Consider the following 9,442-nt stretch of genomic DNA (forward strand, 5'->3'; position numbering starts at 1 on the left):
ACCTCCCTTTGAGTTGGGGCCAGCTGCAACTGCTTTGACCCATGGTTTATAGTTGTAAAGATGCTATGGTGGTGCTGGGCCAAGCCTTGTAAAAGACTGGCAGCTTCCTTCTTGTTCTTTGGAAGCCTTGAGAGCCAGAAAACTACATGGAGATGGGGAAGGGCTGAAGTGAACCCTGCTTTCAAACCAGCCCCAATAAGGCACCCTCACATGAGTGAAATGGTCTTGAATCTTCTAGAGGGGACGAGCTGCCAGCTATGTACCACCAAATCATCCAGCCGTCACCGTGTGAAATAGAAGAATTTCCCAGCAGGACCCTGTCCAAGTTTTTGACCCATGTAATCATGAGCTACAATAAAAAGGACTGGTTTTATGCCACTAAATTTCCGAATTTTTTGTTTGTTTGTTTGTTTGTTTTTTACAAAGCGATAGATAACTGGAACAATAATATGGAGTTTGAATATGGGCTTCACATTCTTCAACATTTTACCCAAGAGCTTCCGCTTGCCCCCTTGGCCTGCTGGGTCTTTGTGTATGTGTTCATTATGTAGATTCGCCCAAGGGAATACAGGACTATTTCTTGAAGAATTCTTTTAAGTGTGTCACCAGGCAGCCCTGGCACAGTTCCATAAATGCTAGGGGAGGAAGGACTCTTTGCAGAGCTGTTTTATTCCCCTGCTTCCCCTAGGAAATCCACTAAGATCTGTTCCATCTGCACTCAAACTATTTTCACACAGGACAGTCCCAACTTGTCCTCCCATTGAGCTGCCTCTCAGTCCTGTAGTCCAGGGGACTTGGCTACTTGGAGCAGACAGGTTTATCTGATGAGAACAAAGAGCTGCATCAGAAAACTTCCAAACCTCCAAATTACTTTTCATGCCTATCATTTTACTTTTCTCCATTGAAAACAGCTAATATCTCTTCTATGCTTTCTTAGTTGTAAAATGGAAGTATCTACCTTCTAAGATAATTGTGAGATTCTAATGAGATGGTGTGGGTGAAAGTCCTTTGTAAATTGTAAAATGTTATTCACTTGCAATTTTTTATTCTTGTCATTATCTTACTATTAAGGAATTAGTAAATTATAGTCAGGGTTGGGACACGTGGGTTTAGCTTTGTGTGATTTCAGGCAAAGCTCTTAACATCTCAGCAATTTCCTCACCCCTAAAATAAGAGTGTTGACTAAATAATACCTAAGGTTCCTTCTAGCTCTCAAATACTATGGCTGTAATTTTTTTTTGACATGGGGAGTTTCTGGGAATCAAATCCAGGTCTCCAGCACGGCAGGCAAGAATTCTGCCACTGAGCCGCCAGTGCCCACCCTGTAATTAAAAAAAAATGTTTTATTGTGAAATATAAATGTATATACAAAAAGTAAAAAAAATAATTTTTAAAAAGGAACAATAATTTTCAAAGTACAGTTTAACAAGTAGTTACAGAACAGATTTCAAAGTTGATACGGGTTACCATTGCACAACTTCAGATTTTACCTTCTCCCTGTTCCAAAACACCAACAGTGAAAACAAACATCAGTATAGTGATTCAGCAGTCATACTCCTCTGTTAAATCCTATCTTCTCTGTTACAACTCCTCCTTTTCCTTTGATCTTACTCCCAATCTATAGGGGTTTTGGGGTTACACCCATTCTACCTTTTTCATGTTGAAAAATGATATCTCCAATATAGGATGGGAGATGGAAAAATTAGTTGATATTCTTGGAGAGGCTGGCCCCTCTGGGTTTCAAGACTTATCAGTCCTAGGAACTCTCTGAATGTTATAAGTTTCAGGAAAGTAAACTTAGTATATGAAACCTTTGTAGAGTCTCAGAATCATAGGTGTTCTTTAAGGTTAACAGGAGTGATGTTGGCTGGGAGCTGGCAAAGGGCGGCCATTAGCAATATCTAGCTTGTATAAGAATAGCCTCCAGAATAGCCTCTCAGCTCCATTTGAACTCTTTTAGCCACTGATACCTTATTTTGTTACATTTCTTTTTCCCCTTTCAGTTTGGAAGGCAAACCAGGGCCAGGTTCATCCTGGGAATTATGTCCCATGTTTAAGGGAGACTTGAAACAGACTGGCTGTTCTGTCTCACATAGTGGGGAGGGCAATGACTTTCTTTGAAATGTTGGGCTTAGAAAGAAAGAGTCCACATCTGAGCAACAAAAGAGGTTTCCTAGAAGCAACTCTTAGGCATAATTATAAGTAGTTTAAACTTCTCCGTCAAAAAAATGGATTTTGACTGGGAAATCCCATAAACCAAGGGCTTGGCCTATTTTCCTGGGAATCCCTAATGTTTGAGAGTGTCCGGGGCTTTCCCAGATGGGGAAGTTTAATGGTTCCATATTTTTTTTCTCCAGTCCTACAAGGGACTCTAATAATACTTTTTAATTATCAGCCCACTGTAATTTGGGAAGAATCTGGATATTACACTGAATTTTACAGAATTACAAGGCCTCATTCTCGTACTGGGTTCCATGCATTTAGGTTGTTAAAATGAGGTATCCAGGCAGGTTGATATTGATTGTGTATTACATTAAATTAGATTCAAGTAAAGCTCTCTGCCTTTGGTCTCAAATAATAGGTGAAGCTCTAGAATACATACACTATCGCTTCTCAGCCTTTTGGCTAAGATCAAGTGTAGTATCTGTTCTTATCAGTTTAATATCTGATACGTCCTCTATCCGAGGACAATATATTAAATGGATTTTTGGAACAAGGAGATGGAATAGGAGCTTGCTCCGTCCACTCCACGCATCGACCTGGTATTGCAATACTTCCAGGAACGGTGCACCCCCTCCTCAATTGCAATGTGAACTGACAGACTTGACTTTTCCTTGCTCTTCGGGCTTGTTCCTTTTTTTTTTTATCACACCGGGGATGTCCTCAGGTCCCTTCGTGTCTTTCCTGCTGAGCTGCTTGTGCTGTCCTTTCTCCCTCGTCTCTTTCTTTCTTTTCTTGCTGCTCTCACGTCTTTTCTTCATGGGGATGGCCAACCCAAGTTTCGCGCAAGTAATAAATGCTGGGTAGTAAGTCTTGTGTGAGGACACTTCACTTGTGCTGCATACAGGTCCATTGTTTGATACCTTCTCCAACCTGCGAGAGACCTTCTCCTTCTCACCGTCAAACTGCGTCAGCTGCTGCTGGCTCACTCTCTGTTCTATCCTCGGTCTTATGCTTCCCCGTGGTTGTAGCCCCCTTTGTTACTAGCATCATACTCTCTGATCACCTTCTGCCTTACCTGCCACCTTTCTCTGTCTTCACCCCCCACGCACCATGTTCTTTACCTCTCTATAAAAAAAAAAAAAAGAAAAAGAAAAAATAGAATACATACACTATCATCTTTTGCCCTGTATTCTGATTTTCCTTCAATCTAGTAGTAAGAGGTAGTTTTTTTAAACTTTACACCCAAAGCACAAGCAATAAAATAAAAAATAAAAAATTTAACGGGAACTCCCCAAAATCAAGTACTTCTGCACCTCAAAAGACTTTGTCAAAAGGTGAAGAGGCAGCCAACTCAATGGGAGAAAATATTTGGAAACCACTATGAGTTAAAGATTTGATATCCTGTGTACATAAAGAAATTATATAGCTCAACAATAAAAGAACTAACAATCCAATTATAAAGTGGGCAAGGAATATGAATAAACATTTCTCTGAAAAGCAAATACAAATGGCTAAAAAGCACATGGAGATTAAGACTACACTGAACTATCACCTCACATTTATAAGAATGGCTGCCATTAAATAAACAGGAAACTACAAATGTTGGAGAAGATATGGAGAAATTGGAATATTCATTCACTGGTGGTGGGAATGTATAATGGTACAGCCACTGTGGAAAATGGTTTGGTGGTTCCTCAGAAAACTAAGTGTCGAGTTGCCCTATGACCTGGCAATTCCAATACTTAATATACACTCAGAAGAGCTGAAAGCAGTGACACGAACAGACATTTCCACACCAATGTTCATAGTGGCACTATTTACAATTGCCAAGAGATGGAAATAATCCAAGTGCCCATCAACAGAAGAGTGAATAAACAAAATGTGATATAAACATATGATGGAATATTATGCAACAGTAAGATGAAATGATGTCCTGAACCACATGACAGGATGAATGAACCTTGAGAATATAATGCTGAGTGAAATAAGCCAGACACAAAGAATAGATACTGCTTGATCTCACTATTATGATTCTGGTAAGGTAAACTTACCAGACTTACAAAGTAAACTCAGACTTACAAAGTAGATTACAGGAGATTTAAAGATGTACAGAAGCTAGAGATGGGACAGTAGTTACCCATTGAGGTTGAGCTTAAATGTAAGGGAGCAGATGGAAATGACGATAGTTGATTGGTGGGGTGATAAGTAACATTGCCACAGTGAAGGTGGCTATGATGGAAAGTGGTTGAACAGAATTGTGTACCCCACCATTAACTCTACAATTGTAAATAGGTTCTTACATGAACTATTTCAAAGGGTAGATGTTGTACAAAGAGTCAATAATAGAGGACTCTTACAGGGAAAAAACCAACATGCTATGGCCTATAGTTAACAGGAAGACATCAACAGTGCCACAGCAGTAACCGGGGCTAGTCATTGGTGGTGGGGGGGAGGGACAAGAGACAGGGGAAGGTTTAGATTTGATATTTGGTGAGAATGCGTTCATCAGTTCTTTGTCTCTTTGGACCAATAAAACCTACCGAGAATTGCGAATGCTCATGATTGTACAACAGGGTGAGGACACTGTGAGACATGGATTGTTTATTTTGGACATTATCTAAAGGAGGGGCCAAAAGGCACAATTACTGAGACGCAGAATGGCAAACTGTGATGTATACGTATGATAGAATATTGTGTGACAACAAACAGGAATGAAGCCATGAGGTATGCAACAAGTAAATGAATCTTGGGGACATAGTACTGTGCAAAATAAGCCAGAAAGAAAAGAACAAATATAGTACGGTCTCTTTTAGAAAGTACTTATAAGAAAACTGGAGCCTATAATGTAAGCTCTTATAGCAGCCACACTTAGTCCAGAGTTGTGAGTATATTTCTAAATTCTGAGATGCTGTGCTATATGTGTATAAGCTGGTATTTCCTTGGAACATTGAATACCTCTATGACACCTGATATTCAGAGCTGGAATTGTGCAGCTCTGAAAGTTAACATTGCTACAATAGCAATTTTTAAAGTAACCAAAAAAGAGATCTGGCTCCAATCAAAGTTAAAAAAAAAAAAACAAAAAAAAAAAACAACTAAGCTGTTCTGGTAGGGCTGTGACTTTTGAGAACTATTTTGGAATAGGCTAATGTTAGTGCAGGGTATGTAAAGATAAATGTGGACTAGAAATTCATAATATGGTAAGATAATTCTGTGCTTAAAAAATAATCATTAAAATCAACCTTTAAAATCTGATTTCCTGGGACCTGAATGTCCCTGACAGGAAACATTCCAGATCCTGGAATGTCATGGGCTATATATCTTCTTTTTGCCTCCCAACCTACTCTCCAGCCTTCTGACTCTCATCAGGAGGTTGACCTGATTACATCAAAGTGCCCCTTTACCTCTAGGCATCTGGCTGGCTTTGCCAGTTGGGAACCCAGGTAAGTGATGGGAGAGAGAGGGAGAAGAGAGAGGTCCTTATTCCTCTAGCATCCTCCCTGTGAATTTGTTTGGAATATTTGTTTGCCTAGACACAAGACCACAGTGATTCTCAAAGCTGCCCTTTTCACATGAATCCAGGCTTCCACCTTCTGGAAACTGCTGTCTCCCCTTCCCCCTTTTATGAAGGATAGAAACACCTCAGCTAGAACTAACCCTGGCCTACCTCACAATTCTATGGTTGGTGGACAGCCTCTAAGATGCCCGCTGATCCCTGCTTCCTAGTATTACATCCTTGTCAAATCCCCTCTACTTGGGTGTGGTCTGCACGTAGTGACTCACTTCTAATGAAGAGAATCTGGTGAAAGACAGGGAGAGAATGTCACCTCCAAGATAAGGTTATAAAAGTACTTTGACTTCTGTCTTGTCCATTCTCTCCCAGATCACTGGCTCTGGGGGAAGCCAGCTGCCATGTGGCAAGTGATGGAGACCTGCCAACAACCATGTGAGTTGGCTTTGAAGCAGCTATTTTGGTCACAGTTAAGTCTTCAGATGAGACCACAGCCTTAGCTGACAGCTCAACTATAGCCCTATGACAGGCCTTGAGCCAGAGACACCAGCTAAGATGCACCTGAATTTCTGACCCACAGAAACTGAAATAATAAATGTTTGTTGTTTTAAGCTGCTATGTTTTAGGGTAATGTGTTAGGCAGAATAGATAACTAATACATGATGGGATTTTCCTACATATTGGCTGCACCTTTGTAAATAGTCCCTTTATTAATCTCTCCTCAAATTATTCTAATTTGAGTATGTCAGCTGTTTCCTGCTGGAATAATAAATATGACAATATTTCCAGGCAGGTAATTGAAGTTAGAAAGTCTTATGTTTATTTCCCCTAAGACATAAAAAGGAGTAATGATTGAATACAGATTGTCCCCTAAATCTTTGAGTCTCCTTGAAAGAATTTATATTTATTTTCCAAAGGCAGCTAAGTGGATTCTTAGCCTTAAGATGAGAAGTGGAGTTTGTAGGTTCCTTTCAAAGAACATTCCTAAACCACTTGAGCCCAATGTATCCAGGATGGAAGGTCTTAGACTAAAATGGTTATTGGCTGGGTGCATGGAGTATTCCTCAAGGAATGGGCACCTAGAGCCACATGCTTGGGAACTTAGACAAGAAAGGAAAGAATCTCCTCTTCACCGAACCTCACCCTCCTTTGTGGACCCTCACAAACCTTGGTAGTTAAGATCTCATTAGAGCTGGAGCAGCTGAGAGGCAGTGGACACTTAGAGGGGGCAATGGCACTGTCTGGTGGTGACAGCAAAAACAAATTGGAAAAACCAGGGACTTATCTTCTTGGTTGTGTATGTCAAACCATCATGCCCAACTTCCCCCCATCCCCCCATACATGCATGTACCTTTGATGGCATGAGTTTTTTCTTGACAATGCAGGAAAGGTAGAGATGGGGATACAAGGTAAGTCCAAGTTGAATTAAGGAAACTTTCTTTTTTTAAAAAAGTGGCATTACTTGTACCTTGAGTTATGTGAAATAATTGATATTTGCTGCAATTCAAATAATTGTGATTAATGTAGAAAGTTAAACTATAAAAAGGACCATTCAGATGCCCTGAACCTGGCAAGCCTGGGCCCTTAACACCTGGTAGAACCCAGCAGCCTGGCTCCAAAGACACCTCAGAGGGTGGCCACAGCCATCACATCAGCAGACCCACTGTGTGGTCCAAGCCTGTGTGGTCAGATTCAGAAGACCCAGTAACTTTGAGTCATTGGCTCACCAAGGTTTTCAGTACATGTTTGCTGAATAAACTAATAAATGGAAAGAGGAGTTGATTGTCCTCCTATCTCTCAAGGGTGGACTGTAACATAAAACCACAACGTCAGATTTTTAATTTTTAATAAAAGCATATTCTCTTGTGTAGGCATTTGATATAGGTATAGGCCAAGAGTAATAATAACCCAGTGGCTTGGGGAGAATGGTTCTGGAATATAACTGTGCAGATGAAAAAACTGTAATAGTCTCAGGCTGAGATAGTCCAACACATTTTTTCACAGTGGTGATCTTGACAATGGATTCAGAATACTCAAAATCCATCAGCAATTTCTTCCTCATTCTCGGCAGTGCTTGAGTGGACACAACTCATATTTACTCCATGCTTCTCCATATTATATGCTTGCTTGGTTGACTGCCTGCTTTTCTGATTGAAAATGTCTTTATTCAGGTTCATAATGCATTATCCAGAATTCTGAATTCCCCGAAGATCTGAAAACCAAAAGCTATGGTAAGTTTATCTGAGTGGAGCAAACGTGAAACTTTTCATAATTTTTTTTTTACGCCTCCTGTGATGAGATTTAGACAGAAATATATTGTATGTTCCTGACACGTTATACTGGGGATATTATATAACGTGTGGTATACGCATTTATTTCTCCCCAAAATCTCAATGCCAAAGCAAATCTGGTGTCAAGTGTTTAAAATTTGTTAAAACCAAATCTTTCCAGCTTTTAAGCTCTTCTGTCCCTTTTACATGACTTTGCACATCTCTGGCTTGATCCTTTATATGTTGGTTTTAAGGTGAACCATTTTCTCCCCTCATTTACAAGTCTTGGGGAACTCCTCACAGTAACCCCTATAAATTGACAATTGTGGGTGAGTAGTAGATCTGTGTAAACAGGAGGTGGATATTAATAAGGAGAAGAAGTGAAAGGAAAGACATCACAAAGCAGCTGAGCTTTCAAGGATGGATGACGAAAATCTTTCATTGCCTAAGATGACAGTAAGGTTCCAGGCAGAGATATCTGCGCAGAGGCATGAAGTTGCCTGGAGTGTTTGGACAAATGACAGATGCTGACTGAATTGCTGTGGACGGGATAGGATGGGGTCAGGACTGTTTGTGAGTTGATCCTGGAAGACTGAAGGTGACAATTTCCCACAGTTGTATGAAAAATACCACACCATGAGTCAGGGATTGGTTTAAATAGCAAGCATTTATTGTCTCATGGTTTTGGAGGCTATACATCCAGAATCAAGTTGTTGGCAAAGCCATGAGTTCTCCTGGAGTCAGTAGTGCTCTGGCGGCAGCAGTCCTCTGTCACGTGGCAACCTCTTTCTTGTGTTCTTGTTGTTGCTCTTCTGGCTTTTCTGACTGTGTCTGAATTTTGTCTTGTAAAGTTTCCAGTCAGAGGATTAAAGCCCACCTCAATTCAATTTGACCTTCTCTAAATAGTATCTTCAAAGATCCTATTCACAAATAAATCCGCACCTTAACTGATAATAGCCACTTCAAGGTCCTATTTACAAGTGGGTTCCCATCAACAGGAACGAGTTTTAAGATTTGAAGATGCCTTTTAAGGGGGACATGTTTCAATCCTTGATAGGAAGCAACTCAAGGGTTTACAGAGGAGAAAGGGCTGCAATGAAGAAAGCCAAGCAGTCAACAGGGCAGTGATAATGGACTAGAGGGAGGTGAGATGGAGGCCCGGGCCAGGAGAGGCTTTTACATGGGCTGAGGAGAGGTTCTCAGAACTAAGGCAGTGGAATGAGAATGAGAGAAATGAGAGTCAAGAAAGTTTATCACAGAGGATCATCAGACCTTAGTGAAGTCTGGATAGGATGGAGAGAAGGACAACTTAAAAATCTAAGTGGTCTATTGTTGCTGGTGGAACAGAGCTCACCAGACAGAAAGGTAAATTTGAACAGTCTTAGCCACTGGTTGATCCTTACTTTGAAATCAGGAACATCTGGCCTTAGCTGGGTGGAGAAGCCACGACCATTCTACTGTGGTAGGTAATGCCCAGGACTTGGGGTCGGCTGACCTG

General features: G+C 40.7%; 1 non-coding gene across 1 annotated transcript; it reads left to right on the plus strand.

Annotated features, from left to right (window-relative positions):
• Window positions 1-2,605: 2,605 nt before the first annotated feature.
• On the plus strand, window positions 2,606-2,796 carry LOC143653545 (U2 spliceosomal RNA). The gene has a single exon (XR_013161358.1). It is a non-coding gene; the product is annotated as a U2 spliceosomal RNA (small nuclear RNA).
• Window positions 2,797-9,442: the final 6,646 nt, after the last annotated feature.

The sequence above is a fragment of the Tamandua tetradactyla genome, chromosome 1, assembly GCF_023851605.1.
Source record: "Tamandua tetradactyla isolate mTamTet1 chromosome 1, mTamTet1.pri, whole genome shotgun sequence".
NCBI lineage: Eukaryota > Metazoa > Chordata > Mammalia > Pilosa > Myrmecophagidae > Tamandua > Tamandua tetradactyla.